At 44.7% G+C, this 15717-nt stretch overlaps 1 protein-coding gene across 2 annotated transcripts in view; it reads right to left on the bottom strand.

The window, feature by feature from the left end:
- The window catches only part of LOC112223524 (ras-related protein Rab-26), a 138300-nt gene that overhangs the window by 84818 nt on the left and 37765 nt on the right, over nt 1-15717 (bottom strand). The gene's annotated exons all lie outside the window — the stretch shown is intronic.

Raw genomic sequence — 15717 nt, 5'->3', positions numbered from 1 at the left:
TTGGTTCAGATGGAGCTCTTGGCAAAACAAGGACAACATTTGGATTACTGTTCAAAGGAAGTGATGCTTATATAACAGTATGAAGATCCTTGCTTGGAGACAACATGTTATGAAGTGAAATATTCTTGGAAGTATTTCCTTTTATTTACATGCTCAGGGTGTGTACGTGCCCCCCTCACCCCACCTGGTTGACTTTGATCACTGCTATCACCAGTATAACTGTACTGGCTCAGACCGTAAGGCTCACAGTCACACTGCTGCCTGGCTGTTACACAGTGTTTCATCACCTCAACCCTCAGCCATGGCTAAGCAGTTTTGGCCAACACTGCTATGACAAACACACGTCGGCATGTGAGCACACACACACACACACACACACACACAAGCACGCAGGCGTGGGTACACACATATCATGCTGTTGTGCATTCACACACACACTCTCATACACAGAGTGAGTTACAGGGCATTGGGGGGGTCACAGTCAAGGCTACCACATTGTGTCTTGATCATTTGGTTGGGCCTGTATGGGGCAGGTTACAGTGTCCTGTAGCAGACAGACAGTCACACCTAAATGGCCAGGTGTTAATGTTACTGCTCTGCTATTAAACTGTCTCTATGGGGATATGACTGTTTTACAGTTACCGGGAGACTGTATGGAGCAGCTGTTCCACAGCACGATGATAGGACTGGCCACCCCACATAGCCTGGCACCAAGATAGCATTGCATGAGCTGTATTCCGCCATAAGCAAACAAGAAAACGCTCAACCAGAGGCGGTGCTCCTAGTAGCCGGGGACTTTAATGCAGGGAAACATAAAACAGTTTAACCTAATTTCTATCAACATGTTAAACGTGCAACCATAGGAAAAAGATCTCTGGACAACCTATACTCCACACACAGAGATGCATACAAAGCTCTCCTTCGCCCTCCATTTAGGAAATCTGACGATAATTATATCCTCCTGATTACAAGCAGAAATTAAAACAGAAAGCACCAATGACTAAATTTTTAAAAAGTGGTCAGATGACGCAGATGCTAAGCTACAGGACTGTTTTGCTAGCACAGACTGGAATATGTTCCGGGATTCTTCCTATGGCATTGAGGAGAACACCACATCTGTCATTGACTTCATCAATAAGTGCATCGATGACGTCATCCCCACAGTGACCGTACGTACAAACCCCAATCAGAAACCATGGATTACAGGCAGCATCCACACTGAGCTAATGGCTAGAGCTGCAGTATTCAAGCTTATAACAAATCACATTATGCTCTCCGACGACCCATCAAACAGGCAAAGCGTCAATACAGGACTAAAATCAAGTCGTACTACACCGGCTCTGATGCTCGTCAGATGTGGCAGGGCCTGCAAACCATTACAGACTACAAAGGGAAGCACAGCCGAGAGCCGCCCAGTGACACGAGCCTACCAGACGAGCTAAACTACTTCTATGCTCGCTTCGAGGCAAATAACACTGAAACAAGCATGAGAACACCAGCTGTACCGGAAGACTGTGTGATCATGCTCTCCACATCCGATGTGAGTAAGACAAGACAGCCTATAGGGAGGAGATCAGATACCTGGCCGTGTGGTGCCAGGACAACAACCTCTCCCTCAAAGTGATCAAGACAATAGAGATGATTGTGGACTACAGGAAAAAGGGGACAGAGCACGCCCCCATTCTCATCAACGGGGCTGCAGTGGAGCAGGTTGAGAGCTTCAAGTTCCTTGGTGTCCACATTACCAACAAACTAACATGGTCCAAGCACACCATGAGAGTCGTGAAGCGGGCATGACAAAACCTATTCCCCCTCAGGAGACTGAAAAAATTTGGCATGGGTCCTCAGATCCTCAAAAGGTTCTACAGCTGCACCATCGAAAGCTTCCTGACTGGTACGGCAATTGCTCGACCGCAAGGCACTACAGAGAGTAGTGCAAATGGACCAGTACATCACTGGTGCCAAACTTCCTGCCGTATAGGACCTCCGTGGAAGGTGGTGTCAGAGGAAGGCCTTGAAAATTGTCAAAGACTCCAGCCACCCTAGTCATAAACTGTTCTCTCTGCTACCTCACGGCAAGCAGTACCGGAGTGCCAAGTCTTGGTCCAAGAGGCTTCTAAACAGCTTCTACCCCCAAGCCATAAGAGTTCTGAACATCTAGTCAAATGGCTACCCAGACTATTCACATTGCCCCCACCCCTCAACTCTCCACACCACTGCCACTCTCTGTTGTCACCTATGCATAGTCACTTTAATTAAGTCTACCTACGACTTGAGGTTTTTGAGGACAGATAATGGCGGACGGAAGACAGGGTGGTGCGGTGCCGCTTCACATACGAATGCTGTTATTTTATCTAAAACATCAGGTGTACGCCGACCCCAGCTAAGTAACTCATGCAAAGTGTTAAAGCGCAATTATGTGTTTTATCTCCAGTACTTTGGGATGACACAATAAATCTACTGCCGGAGAATACCAACACCAAACACATTGGTTCACCATTCCACGGGAGCGGACAGTACACAGCATACCATAATGTTCTGAATAATGGCCAAGTCTACCTCGCTCCCTATTCCACTGAACCGCTTAGGCGTAACAAACACAAGTTCAACATTTATCGTTAACTGTTAAACTACCTGTTCACTACCCTCCTGTTCTCCGGGGATGTGCAACTCAATCATGAGCCTAACATCACCGAGCCAGCGATACTCACCCGAGTGGAAAGCAGTGGATGGCCTCACCCACTGATCGTCGCCGCTGTGGAAGTGGGTGAGTGCTATGGTCCCATGGTTTCTCTCGACTCACCCGGCTCCAGGATAGATTTTGACTCTTCAAACATACCCAAGTCGCTATATGCGATCCCTGACTCTGCTTGTGTTTTAATTAGTTCCCCGCAACCAGTGCAGGCAGGAGGGATTGTTAATTGCGCTACCGAACTACCCCTAATCCAAACGAAACAAAACGACCTAAACCCAGCCGTCAGAAAACACCGAAAATGTAACTTTTTTCAATGTGTCAATCACTCTCGAGTCATCTGGGACCAACAAGCTAAGCCCAAGGGACTACTAGGTGGGCACTTGAACATTCGTAGTGTCATTCCAAAAAGTGATCAAATTCAACATCTTCTCACAGACTCCAACCTTGACTTCTCCCTCTCAGAGACGTGGCTCCATAAAACCTCTCCATATGCTGCTTTGATTGTGCCTGGCTACAATGTTTTCAGGAGAAACAGGATTGAAGGAAGAGGAGGAGGTGTGATGATTTACATTAAAGAACATATCCGATGTAAACAAATTGAGTGGTCATGTGATAATGAACTAGAATGTATTGGCCTGAACGTTACACTGTCTCCCCAAATGTCTTTTACCCTTATTGGAATGTACAGGCCACCTTCCACCAAAAGTGTGTTTTACCCTTATTGGAATGTACAGGCCACCTTCCACCAAAAGTGTGTTTTTTGATCAGTTTAATAACATGCGTAGGGAATGTGATTTTGGGAAAGAGGTCATCTTAATGGGAGATTTTAATATTAATTATGAAGACAAGTCTTGTAGGAAAACCCTCAAACGGATCACTAATACCTTTGACCTTACACAGCTAGTGAAAGGGCCAACCAGGGTGACCTGTTGCTCTAAAACACAGATTGATTTGGTGTTCAGTAATAAACCAGAGAGGGTGACTAAATCATTCAATATGGTTACTGGGCTATCTGATCATAATCTGACACTTATAGCCAGAAAGCTGTCTAAGAGCAGGTTTAACCTCTCTACTGTTAGAAAGCTGGATCAACTAAGAATACCTAAGAGTGAATTAAACTATTTAGAAAACGCAATTAAGGGAATTAACTGGAATGATCTCTTGTCCTATACAGACGTGGAAGCTGATAGTCAGGTTTTTCTATCCACAATCCAGACTACAATAGATGGTTTCCTAAAGAAAATCAAATCCAAACCTGGCAAAAAGAGCACTTTTCTTTGGCTAAATGGAGAAATCTGGAAATTGATGAAAGAATGAGATTATACTCTAAAAATAGCCCTAACATCCAAATTAGAGCAAGACAGAGGTAGGATTACCATGTTGAGAAATAAGGTGATGAAAGAAATCAGACAGGCCAAGGCAAACTTTTTTATTAACATCATTGGTGAAGCAAAGGGAAATTCTAAATTGATCTGGAATAATCTAAAAAAGTTAACAGGGAAAGACCATAGTAACACTGCAAAAAGACTAGAAATAATGGTGAATAAACAATCTAACACAGGATGCAGTCAAAATAGCAATAGCCTTCAATTCCTACTTTATTGATTGTCAGGGTACTGACACAGAACCCCTCCACTGGTTTCTTGGGCTCAGTGCTGGTGAATGACGCTCAAACTGTCCTCATCATAAGGGAGGTTTCTGAGTCAAAGGTGAACAAGGTGATTAGCTCACTAAAGAACTCTAAAGCCAAAGATGTGTTTGGGCTGGACTCTACCTTTCTTAATTAAAAACTACAAAGAGTCACTCATTTGCCCCATTACTAAGGTCACCAACACATCTATGGTCTGGGGGTGTTTCCAAGGGTATGGAAGTTGTTCATAGTAACGGCCATCTTTAAATCGGGCGACCCTGCTGATGTGAGTAACTACAGGCCCATTAGTATAATGGGAACCTATCTCTCTGATTTGGTCCTGCTGTACATACCTACACGTACGCTACGGTCACAAGACGCAGGCCTCCTAATTGTCCCTAGAATTTCTAAGCAAAGGCAGGGCTTTCTCCTATAGAGCTCCATTTTTATGGAATGGTCTGCCTACCCATGTGTGAGACGCAGACTCGGTCTCAACCTTTAAGTCTTTACTGAAGACTCATCTCTTCAGTGGGTCATATGATTGAGTGTAGTCTGGCCCAGGAGTGTGAAGGTGAACAGAAAGGCTATGGAGCAACGAACCGCCCTTGCTGTCTCTGCCTGGCCGGTTCCCCTCTTGCCACTGGGATTCTCTGCCTCTAACCCTATTACAGGGGCTGAGTCACTGGCTTACTGGTGCTCTTTCATGCTGTCCCTAGGAGGGGTGCGTCACTTGTGTGGGTTGAGTCACTGATGTGATCTTCCTGTCTGGGTTGGCGCCCCCCCCCTGGGTTGTGCCGTGGCGGAGATCTTTGTGGGCTATACTCGGCCTTGTCTCAGGATGGTATGGTAAGTTGGTGGTTGAAGATATCCCTCTAGTGGTGTGGGGGCTGTGCTTTGGCAAAGTGGGTGGGGTTATATCCTTCCTGTTTGGCCCTGTCCGGGGTATCATCGGATGGGGCCACAGTGTCTCCTGACCCCTCCTGTCTCAGCCTCCAGTATTTATGCTGCAGTAGTTTATGTGTCGGGGGGCTAGGGTCAGTTTGTTATATCTGGAGTACTTCTCCTGTCTTATCCGGTGTCCTGTGTGAATTTAAGTATGCTCTCTCTAATTCTCTCTTTCTCTCTTTCTTTCTCTCGGAGGACCTGAGCCGTAGGACCATGCCTCAGGACTACCTGGCATGATGACTCCTTGCTGTCCCCAGTCCACCTGACTGTGCTGCTGCTCCAGTTTCAACTGTTCTGCCTGCGGCTATGGAATCCGGACCTGTTCACCGGACGTGCTACCTGTCCCAGACCTATTATTTGACCATGCTGGTCATTTATGAACATTTGAACATCTTGGCCATGTTCTGTTATAATATCCACCCGGCACAGCCAGAAGAGGACTGGCCACCCCTCATAGCCTGGTTCCTCTCTAGGTTTTGGCCTTTCTAGGGAGTTTTTCCTAGCCAACGTGCTTCAACACCTGCATTGCTTGCTGTTTGGGGTTTTAGGCTGAGTTTCTGTACAGCACTTTGAGATATCAGCTAATGTACGAAGGACTATATAAATTGATTTGATTTGATTAGTATACTACCTGTGGTGTCAAAGGTTGTTGAAAAGTGTGTAGCAGAACAACTGATTGCCCACCTTGAAGGCAGAATTCAGTGTGTCAAAGTGAGCAATGAGCTGTCGCCCATCTTAGCTATGATGTGGGTGTACCCCAAGGGTCAATACTGGGGCCCCTCCTGTTCAGCCTGTACATTAATGAGCTGCCTTCTGTCCGTACTGGGTCTGAAGTTCAAATGTATGCAGATGATACAGTGATATATGTGCATGCAAAGAGCAAACAACAAGCTGCACAAGAACTCACTACTGTAATGGTCCAGGTTACAAAGCTGGCTCAATGACTTGTGTTTGTATCTCAATGTGAAAAAAACGGTTTGCATGTTCTTCACAAAGAGGGCAACAGATGCTACTGAGCCAGATGTCTATGTGTCAGGGGAGAAGCTCCAGGTGGTCTCTGATTTTAAGTACCTTGGCATCATACTTGATTCCAACCTCTCTTTTAAAAAGCATGTGAAAAAGGTCATTAAAATAACCAAATTCAACCTAGCTTTTTTCTGATTTATACGAAATTGTTTGACTACAGAGGTAGCAAAACTGTACTTCAAATCTATGATATTCCCCCATTTAACATACTGCTTGACAAGTTGGGCACAAGCTTGCTGTACAACATTAAAACTTATTCAGTCTGTCTACAAACAGGCTCTCAAAGTGCTTGATAGGAAGCCCAATAGCCATCATCACTGTTACATCCTCAGAAAGCATGAGCTCCTGAGTTGGGAAAATCTTGTGCAATACACCGACGCATGTCTTGTATTCAAGATCCTAAATGGCCTGGCTCCCCCTCCACTCAGTATTTTTGTTAAACAGAAAACCCAAACATATGGCAGCAGATCCACAAGGTCTGCCATGAGAGGTGACTGTATAGTTCCCTTAAGGAAAAGCACCTTCAGTAAATCCGCTTCCTCTGTGAGAGCTTCCCATGTCTGGAATACACTGCCATCAGACACACATAACTGCACCACATATCACACTTTCACAAAATCTATGAAGACATGGCTAAAGGTCAATCAGATTTGTGAATATAATCCCTAGCTGTGTATTGCCGCTTTCATTGTTGTCTGTTCTCTGAAGCTTGTGAGGTGTGGAAACACTGTTGCTTTTATGAATTTTGTCTTGCTGCTTTTTATTCTATGTTGCTCTGTCTGTATGCTATGTCTTGCTTGTTCTATGTTGCTCTGTCTGTATGCTACATCTTGCTTGTCCTATGTTGCTCTGTCTGTATGCTACGTCTTGCTTGTCCTATGTTGCTCTGTCTGTATGCTACGTCTTGCTTGTCCTATGTTGCTCTGTCTGTATGCTATGTCTTGCTTGTCCTATGTTGCTCTGTCTGTATGCTATGTCTTGCTTGTCCTATGTTGCTCTATGTCTTCCTTGTCCTATGTTGCTATGTCTTGCGTGTCCTATGTTGCTCTGCGTGTGCTCACTGCTCAATGATTATCTATATTGTAATTGTTTTTAATAACCTGCCCAGGGACTGCGGTTGAAAATTAGCTGGCGGGCTAAAACCGGCACTTTTACTGAAACGTTGATTAATGTGCACTGTCCCTGTAAAAATAAAATAAACTCAACTTGTACATACTACCTCAGCTAACCGGTGTCCCTGCACATTGACTCTGTACCGGCACCCCCCTGTATATATTGTTATTTTTTACTGCTCCTCTTTAATTACTTTTAATTACGTTTTATCTCTTATTCTTATATGTATTTTTGAAACTGCACTGTCGGTTAGGGGCGCGTAAGTAAGCATTTCACTAAGGTAAAAATGTATTTGATTTGATCCTGAGGATGAAACTCTTCTGTCAGTTGGATGCCTATGCATTCCTCGGGTGTGTATGAGAGTACCTGTTGTGTTTATAGATGCCTGTGAATTGATCATTACCTATTCAAGTCAATGGGTCTGTGATGTATGGACGCTCGGCCATATTGAGTGTACACATGAGGGTGTAGTTAAACCGCCGTGGTCTTAGGTGCTTTTCCAATTCTAGAGTTTCCATGGAAGCAACCCCCATGCTGTGAGGTGAACCTAAAATTAATGTTCTGACACTAATTATATCTACAACACTGTAAAACTCTATAATACGGTGCAGTCATTTACATAAATCACCTAGATTGCATTCAAGCAGGCATTAGCCAGACATAATTAAATAACGAACACTTTAATTACCACTAGCCAAACAGGGCTGATTATATCAACACTTAATGTTTCTGAGCTGGGAGAGAACAAGAAACAGAGTGAGGAGAGACTTAAATCTATACCTGTCCCATGTCATAAAAATGTAGTGCAAGGAGTTTAATCAGGGCAGCAGGTAGCCTAGCGTTTAGAGGGTTGGGCCAGTAACCGAAAAGACAAGGTGAAAAATCTGTTGATGTCGACTTAAACCTAATTTGATACAGGGGCGCCGTACTACTATGGTGGACCATGTAAAACAACACATTTTACTGCACCTATCTGGTGTATGTGACAATACAACTTTTTATGTGGTGAGAAGAAATTCCTGGCCCTAGTACTTTCTGCAGGTGTTTGGTTTTCTTACTAATTCTCCTCAGCTTGTGTAACCCAGACATACATGAGGGTAGCTGCCATGTTGGCTTAGTGCTGTGCCAACAAGTCTGGAGGAAATGGACCTGTGTTTGAGATAACACACACGTGCATACACACACACGCACGCACGCACACACACAAACAGAACACAGGCACATGCACACACATTCACACTCCTTCCTCTAAAGCATGAAACACACTGAGAGTCTCACTGCCGATAGACTGCTGAGAGGTACTTATCACAGTGGTAGGCCGTTCCTTCTCTTGCTAGAACAAAAGCAGTACCTGCTGTGTGCCGAGACCGGCTAGCGACGAACCTACCGATTCTACTTGTAGATTCGCAATGCTCGTCAGTCACCAACAACTTGACCATGAGCCAATCAGAGAGGGCAAAATGTTATCTGTACAGCCAGGCACACTTCATATACAATGAAGCTATGGGATGGTAGCTAGCTAAGTGCACAGACGTAATGCACACATCACTTAATACTTCCTCAAAGCTAGCTAACTACTGTAGCTAGTAATGACATTATAATTAAATCACAATGGATTAGTTCGTTTACATGAAACAGCTGTCTACGTTAGCTGCCGAATTCGTGCAGTGTCCTTAAATAGCTAGCTAATTGTTGTGCTAGCTAGTGAATATGCTAATGTTAGCTACCTAGCTAAACATTTGGCTACGGGCTGGCAGTATGGATTATGAAGAGTGAATTAAATTGTCTCTTCTTCATCTTGCTAAGAAGTTATCTAGCTGTGGTCATCTAGCTAGTATCAAAAAGGGCTTTCTACCAAATCGCAACATTAGCGCAGATAGCTTGGAATATAGACAATAAGCAATACGCACGGATATGCATTGCCAAGCAACGCCACTGTCACCTTCTGGTTTGGAGTATTTTAACAAGCTTGAGTGGCTGACGACTTCCAAGGTCTTTGCTGTGTGAACACAAAAGAGATTGACTTCCGACAATCTGTTCAGCGGTGCTAAGTACTATCGGTTGGCAAATGTTTGACAATCCTACCACTGTCTGATCCAATGCAGCCATTTTTATCTCAATATCAAATCATTTCTGGGTAACAATTGTGATTGTTTTCAAATCAAATATAGTGGTCACATGCATGAAATACAACAGGTGTTGTCACGCCCTGACCATAGAGAGCCCTCGGGGTTCTCTATGGTGCAATAGGTCAGAGCGTGACTGGGGGGGGGTTTCTAGTTATTATAGTTCTATGTTGGTGTGTGAGTATGGTTCCCAATTGGAGGCAGCTGAATATCGTTGCCTCTAATTGGGGATCATACTTAGTGTGTCCCTTTTCCCACCTGCGTTGTGGGATATTGTTTTGTTTAGTGCCTATGTGCGCTACGTACTGCACGTTCGTTAATTCTTTGTTGTTTTGAAGTTTCACTGTAATAAATATGTGGAACTCTACTCACGCTGCGCCTTGGTCCGATTTATTTATATAACGATTGTGACAGGTGTCGGCTTACCGTCAAATGTTTTCTTACGAGCCCATCCCCAACCCAAAAAATATTTGCTAAATAAAAAAAGGAAAAGTAACAGTAAAATAACAACAACGAGGCTATATATGGACATGGAGTACCAGAACCAAGTCAACGTGCAGGGGTACAAGGTAGTTGAGGTAATTCAGTACGTACAGTTGAAGTCGGAAATGTACATACACCTTAGCCAAAATTACTGGTGTCATATGCACAAAGTAGATGTCCTTACCGACTTGCCAAAACTATAGTTTGTTAACAAGAAATTTGTGGAGTGGTTGAAAAATGAGTTTTAATGACTCCAACCTAAGTGCATGTAAACTTCCGACTTCAACTGTACATGCAGCTAGGGGTAAAAGAGACAAGGCAATCAGGATATAAAACAGTAGCAGCAGTATGTGAAGAGTGTGAAAGAGTGAGAAAGTTTGTCTGTAAGTGTGTTTGTGGTATCAATATGTGTGTTTTGTGTGTGTGAGCATATGTAGTGTGTGTGTGTGTGTGTGTGTGTGTGTGTATGTGTGTGTGGGTGTGTGTGTTGGAGTGTCAGTGTAGTATGTGTGGGTAAAGTCTAGTAAGTGTGCATAGAGCCAGTGCAAAAAAAGCTGGTCAATGCAGTAGTCCAGGTAGCCATTTGATGAACTGTTCAGCAGTCTGAACGGTAGAAGCTGTTTAGGGTGCTGCTGATTCCAGTCTTGGTGCATCCGTACTGCTGGCTGTCCAGTAGCAGAGAGTCTATGACTTGGGTGGCTGGAGTCTTTTACCATTTTTAGGGCCTTCCTCTGACAACGCCTGGTATTTAGGTCCTGGGTGGGAGGGAGCTCAGCCCCAGTGATGTACTGGGCCGTACGCATTACCCTCTGTAGCACCTTAGATGCCAAGCAGTTGCCTTATCAAGCGTTGATGCAGCCAATAAAGATGCTCTCAATGGTGCAGCTTTTTAGCCTCCTGAGGAGGAAGAGGTTTTGTCATGCCGTCTTCACGACTATGTTGGTGTGTGTGGACCATGATAATTCCTTAGTGATGTGGACACCGAGGAACTTGAAGTTATAGACCTGCACCACTACAACCCTGTCAATGTGGATGGGGGCTTGCTCGGAGCGCCTTTTCCTATAGTCCATAATCAGCTCCTTTGACTTGCTGACCTTGAGGTAATGTCACACCCTGATCTGTTTCACCTGTCTTTGTGCTCGTCTCCACCCCTCCTCCAGGTGTCGCCCATCTTCACCAGTGTATTTATACCTGTGTTCTCGGTTTGTCTGTTGCCAGTTCGTTTTGTTCGAGAAACCTACCAGCATTTGTTCCTCTGCTCCTGTCTGTTTCTTGCTCTTGTTTCCTAGTCCTTCCCGGTTTTGACCCTTCTGCCTGCCCTGACCCTGAGCCTGCCAGACATTCTATACCTTGCCCCACCTCACTGGATTATTGACCCCTGCCTGCCCTGACCTTGAGACTGCCTGCCGTTCTGGATGGATGCAGGTAGAACATGTCCCGGTTCTGGAAGGCATTCTCTGGATGACTGACCCCTGCCTGCCTTTGACCTGTCATTTGCCTGCCCCTGTGTTAGAAATACACGTTTGTTTCTTCGACACTGCCTGCATCTGAGTCATACCTGACATGTGATAGATAAAGGTTGTGGTCTGGCACCACACTGCCAGGTATTTGACCTCCTCCCTGTATGCTGTCTCACTGTCGTCGGTGATCAGGCCTTCCACCCTCGTGTTGTCTGCAAACTTAATGAGGTTGGAGGAGTCGTGCACGGCCACAGTCGTGGGTGACCATTATGAAAAATGCAACACGTTCTACCTGTAGCCATGCCATCATGAGATTACTATCCACAATCACAAGAAAATAGGCACCCCATAACAACCCTTGTCCAGTACAAAACCTTTAAAACATGACTATACCATTACTGTACTTCAAAACCGATCAATAGCTACCCCAGTCTCCAGGCCCACCCACCGATATATAATGCATGGGCTTGACCTCCCCCAGAACAGCATGAGCCTTTCCCTCAGTCTTCCTCTTCACCTGCAGACAACAACATTGACGAATACGCTGATTCGGTGAGCGAGTTCATTAGAACGTGCGTTGAAGATGTCGTTCCCATAGCAACGATTAAAACATTCCCAAACCAGAAACCGTGGATTGATGGCAGCATTCGCGTGAAACTGAAAGCCCGAACCACTGCTTTTAATCAGGGTAAGGTGACCGGAAACATGACCGAATACAAACAGTGTAACTATTCCCTCCGCAAGGCAATCAAACAAGCTAAGTGTCAGTATAGAGACAAAGTAGAATCTCAATTCAACAGCTCAGACACAAGAGGTATGTGGCAGGTTCTACAGTCAATCACGGATTACAAAAAGAAAACCAGCCCCATCACGGACCAGGATGTCTTCCTCCCAGGCAGACTAAATAACTTTTTTGCCCGGGATAGGGCAGTGTGCAGTGTGATGGCGATTGCATCGTCTGTGGACCTGTTGGGGCGATATGCCAACTGAAGTGGGTCTAGGGTTGCAGGTAAGGTGATATGATCCTTGACTCGTCTCTCAAAGCACTTCATGATGACAGAAGTGAGTTCTACGGGGCGGTAGTCGTTTAGCTCAGTTACCTTAGCTTTCTTGGGAACAGGAACAATGGTGGCCATCTTGAAGCTTGTGGGAACAGCAGACTGGCATAGGAGTGATTGAATATGTCCGTAAACACACCAGGTCTGTGCATGCTCTGAGGATGCGGCTAGGGATGCCCACTGGGCCAGCAGCCTTGCAAGGGTTAACATGTTTAAATGTCTTACTCACGTCGGCCACAGAGAAGGAGGGGGGGGGCCCTCAGTCCTTGTTATCGGGCCGCGTCGGTGGCACTTTATTAACCTCAAAGTTTGTCTGGAAGGAATACCTTGGTGTCCGTGACGTGGCTGGTTTTCTTTTTGTAGTGCGTAATTGCCTGTAGACACTGCCACATACGTCTCGTGTCTGAGCAGTTGAATTGCAACTCCACTTTGTCCATATACCGATATTTTGCTTGTTTGATTGGCTTGCGGAGGGAATAACTACACTGTTTATATTCGTGTCACGCCTTGGTCGTAGTATATTATGTTTGTCTTCATTTATTTGGTCAGGCCAGGGTGTGACATTGGTTTTTGTGGTGCGTTTTTGTCTTGGGGTTTTGTGGGGTGTCTAGCATAGTCTATGGCTGCCTGAGGCGGTTCTCAATCAGAGTCAGGTGATTATCGTTGTCTCTGATTGGGAACCATATTTAGGTAGCCTGGGTTTCACTGTGTGTTTGTGGGTGATTGTTCCTGTCTCTGTGTTAGTTGTCACAAGATAGGCTGTATAGGTTTTCGCGTTACGTTTGTTGTTTTGTATTGTTCGTTTGTTCATTTTCATTAAAGAACATGAGTAACCACCACGCTGCATTTTGGTCCGCTCCTCTTTCAACAGACGAACGCCGTTACAATTTGGCCATATTCCCAGTCCTTTTTCCAGCATCTCCATTGCACTTCCTTCTAAACTCATTTACCGAGTCAGCGTATAAATCGATGTTATTCTCTGAGGCTGCCCGGAACATTTCCCAGACCGCCTGTTCTCAAATTTGCTTTGTTAAAATCCCCAGCTACAATAAATGCAGCCTCAGGATATATGGTTTCCAGTTTACATAGAGTCCAGTGAAGTTCCTTGAGGACGTCGTGGTATCTGCTTGAGGGGGTATATACACAGCTGTGACGATAACTGACAAGAATTCCCTTGGGAGATAATATGGTCGGCATTTGATTGTAAGGAATTCTAGGTCAGGTGAACAGAAGGACTTGAGTTCCTGTTTGCTGTTATGTTACACCACGAGTCGTTAATCATGAAGCATACACCCCTACCCTTCTTCTTCCCAGAGAAACATTTATTTATTTCGGCACGACGCATGAAGTAACCTGGTGGCTGTACCGACTCCGACAACATATCCAGAGAGAGCTTGTTACCGTGAACAGAGAACAATCACTGATCACTGATGTCTCTCTGTAAGGCAACCCTTGCCCTAATTTAGTCCACCTTGTTGTCTGGAGACTGGACATTGGTGAGTAGTATACTTGGAAGTGGTGGGCGGTGTGTACGCCTTCGAAGCCTGACCAGGAAGCCACTCCATCAACCTCTTCTGCGACGATGTGGTTTTGGGCCGGCCTCTCGGATTAGATCCAATGTCTTGGATGGTGGTCAGAACAAAGGATCCGCTTCGGAAAAGTCGTATTCCTGGTCGTAATGTTGGTAAGTTGACGTCGCTCTTATATCCAATAGTTCTTCCCGGCTGTATTTAATAAAACTTAAGATTTTCTGGGCTAACAATGTAAGAAATTATACATAAAAAAACTAAATACTGCATAGTTTCCTAAGGACCATCTCTGTCGGTGGTCAGAGGTCACCATGGTGATGTTAGAGGTCACTGGGTCTGTGATTATATTATCTTTTGGGTTTATCGCCCTAAAAGGTAACTGTCCCTTTGGACCACTTAAAATAAAACGTGAGCATGATGGGGGAGAATACAAATATTGAAGGGAGAGAGAAAAAGGCATCAGAATATTGAAACGTAATAAAATGGTGGTTTGTTTCCAGATGAACCATTTGAATGACTGTCTAGTCTATCATCCAGATTCGTCTCCATCTCAGCAAGTAGAGGAGAGGCACATCATTCAGTGTTGGCACAGCAATCTAAAGTTAATGAAACAGACATCACTGCAGTTATAGTAACACCTAAGAGACCACTACATCCAAGCTGCTTATAGTTCCAGATGAGGAAACACAGAGACTCATCTGTTTTGAAGTCTCTTCAGGCCATACAGGCTATTCAGCTTGCTGTATTTTGGTGTCAATTACCACTAACAGAGATTGATGTGACATTTACCATGGTATTACTATAGTCTGAGACAGAATGGCTGTGTGTGTGTGTGTGTGTGTGTGTGTGTGTGTGTGTGTGTGTGTGTGTGTGTGTGTGTGTGTGTGTGTGTGTGTGTGTGTGTGTGTGTGTGTGTGTGTGTGTGTGTGTGTGTGTGAACCTTACGTGTGCTGTAGTTGTAATGGGAAATTCCAGGTGAACCAAAAGGAGAGCAGTCGTTGATCAAATCCATCAGAAATCGATCCGGTTAATTACAAGTTGCAACAGGGAGACCCCACCAGAACAGAAGCAGAGAAAATATCTGACAGGCCTTCTCTGAGAAGGCCTTTATTTATTAATCACACAGCACTGAATGTTCTGTAAACACCTGCCCAAGAGGCTTGAACTATAAGAGTCAATACTGGCAGACATTTGATACTGGCAGTCAAACAGGTCAAATGGTAGAACATCAGTACTTAGTTACAACCGATAACTGTAGACTAAGAAGGGGAAACAATTTAATTAAATATGGTACTTAACCATACCTGGTTAACTTACTTCCCCCATAGGGAATGGGTCTTCCAGCACATCCAATCATCTTTATTACATATCAATCCATATCTGGTTAACTTCCTTCCCCCATAGGGAATGGGTCTTCCAGCACATCCAATCATCTTTATTACATATCAATACATATCTAGTTAACTTCCTTCCCCCATAGGGAATGGGTCTTCCAGCACATCCAATCATATTTATTACATATCAATCCATATCTGGTTAACTTCCTTCCCCCATAGGGAATGGGTCTTCCAGCACATCCAACCATCTTTATTACATATCAATCCATATCTGGTTAACTTCCTTCCCCCATAGGGAATGGGTCTTCCAGCACA

The sequence above is a fragment of the Oncorhynchus tshawytscha genome, linkage group LG24, assembly GCF_018296145.1.
Source record: "Oncorhynchus tshawytscha isolate Ot180627B linkage group LG24, Otsh_v2.0, whole genome shotgun sequence".
NCBI classification, from domain to species: domain Eukaryota; kingdom Metazoa; phylum Chordata; class Actinopteri; order Salmoniformes; family Salmonidae; genus Oncorhynchus; species Oncorhynchus tshawytscha.
Note: the sequence above shows the minus strand (reverse complement) of the source record. Positions and strands in the feature narration are given on the sequence as shown.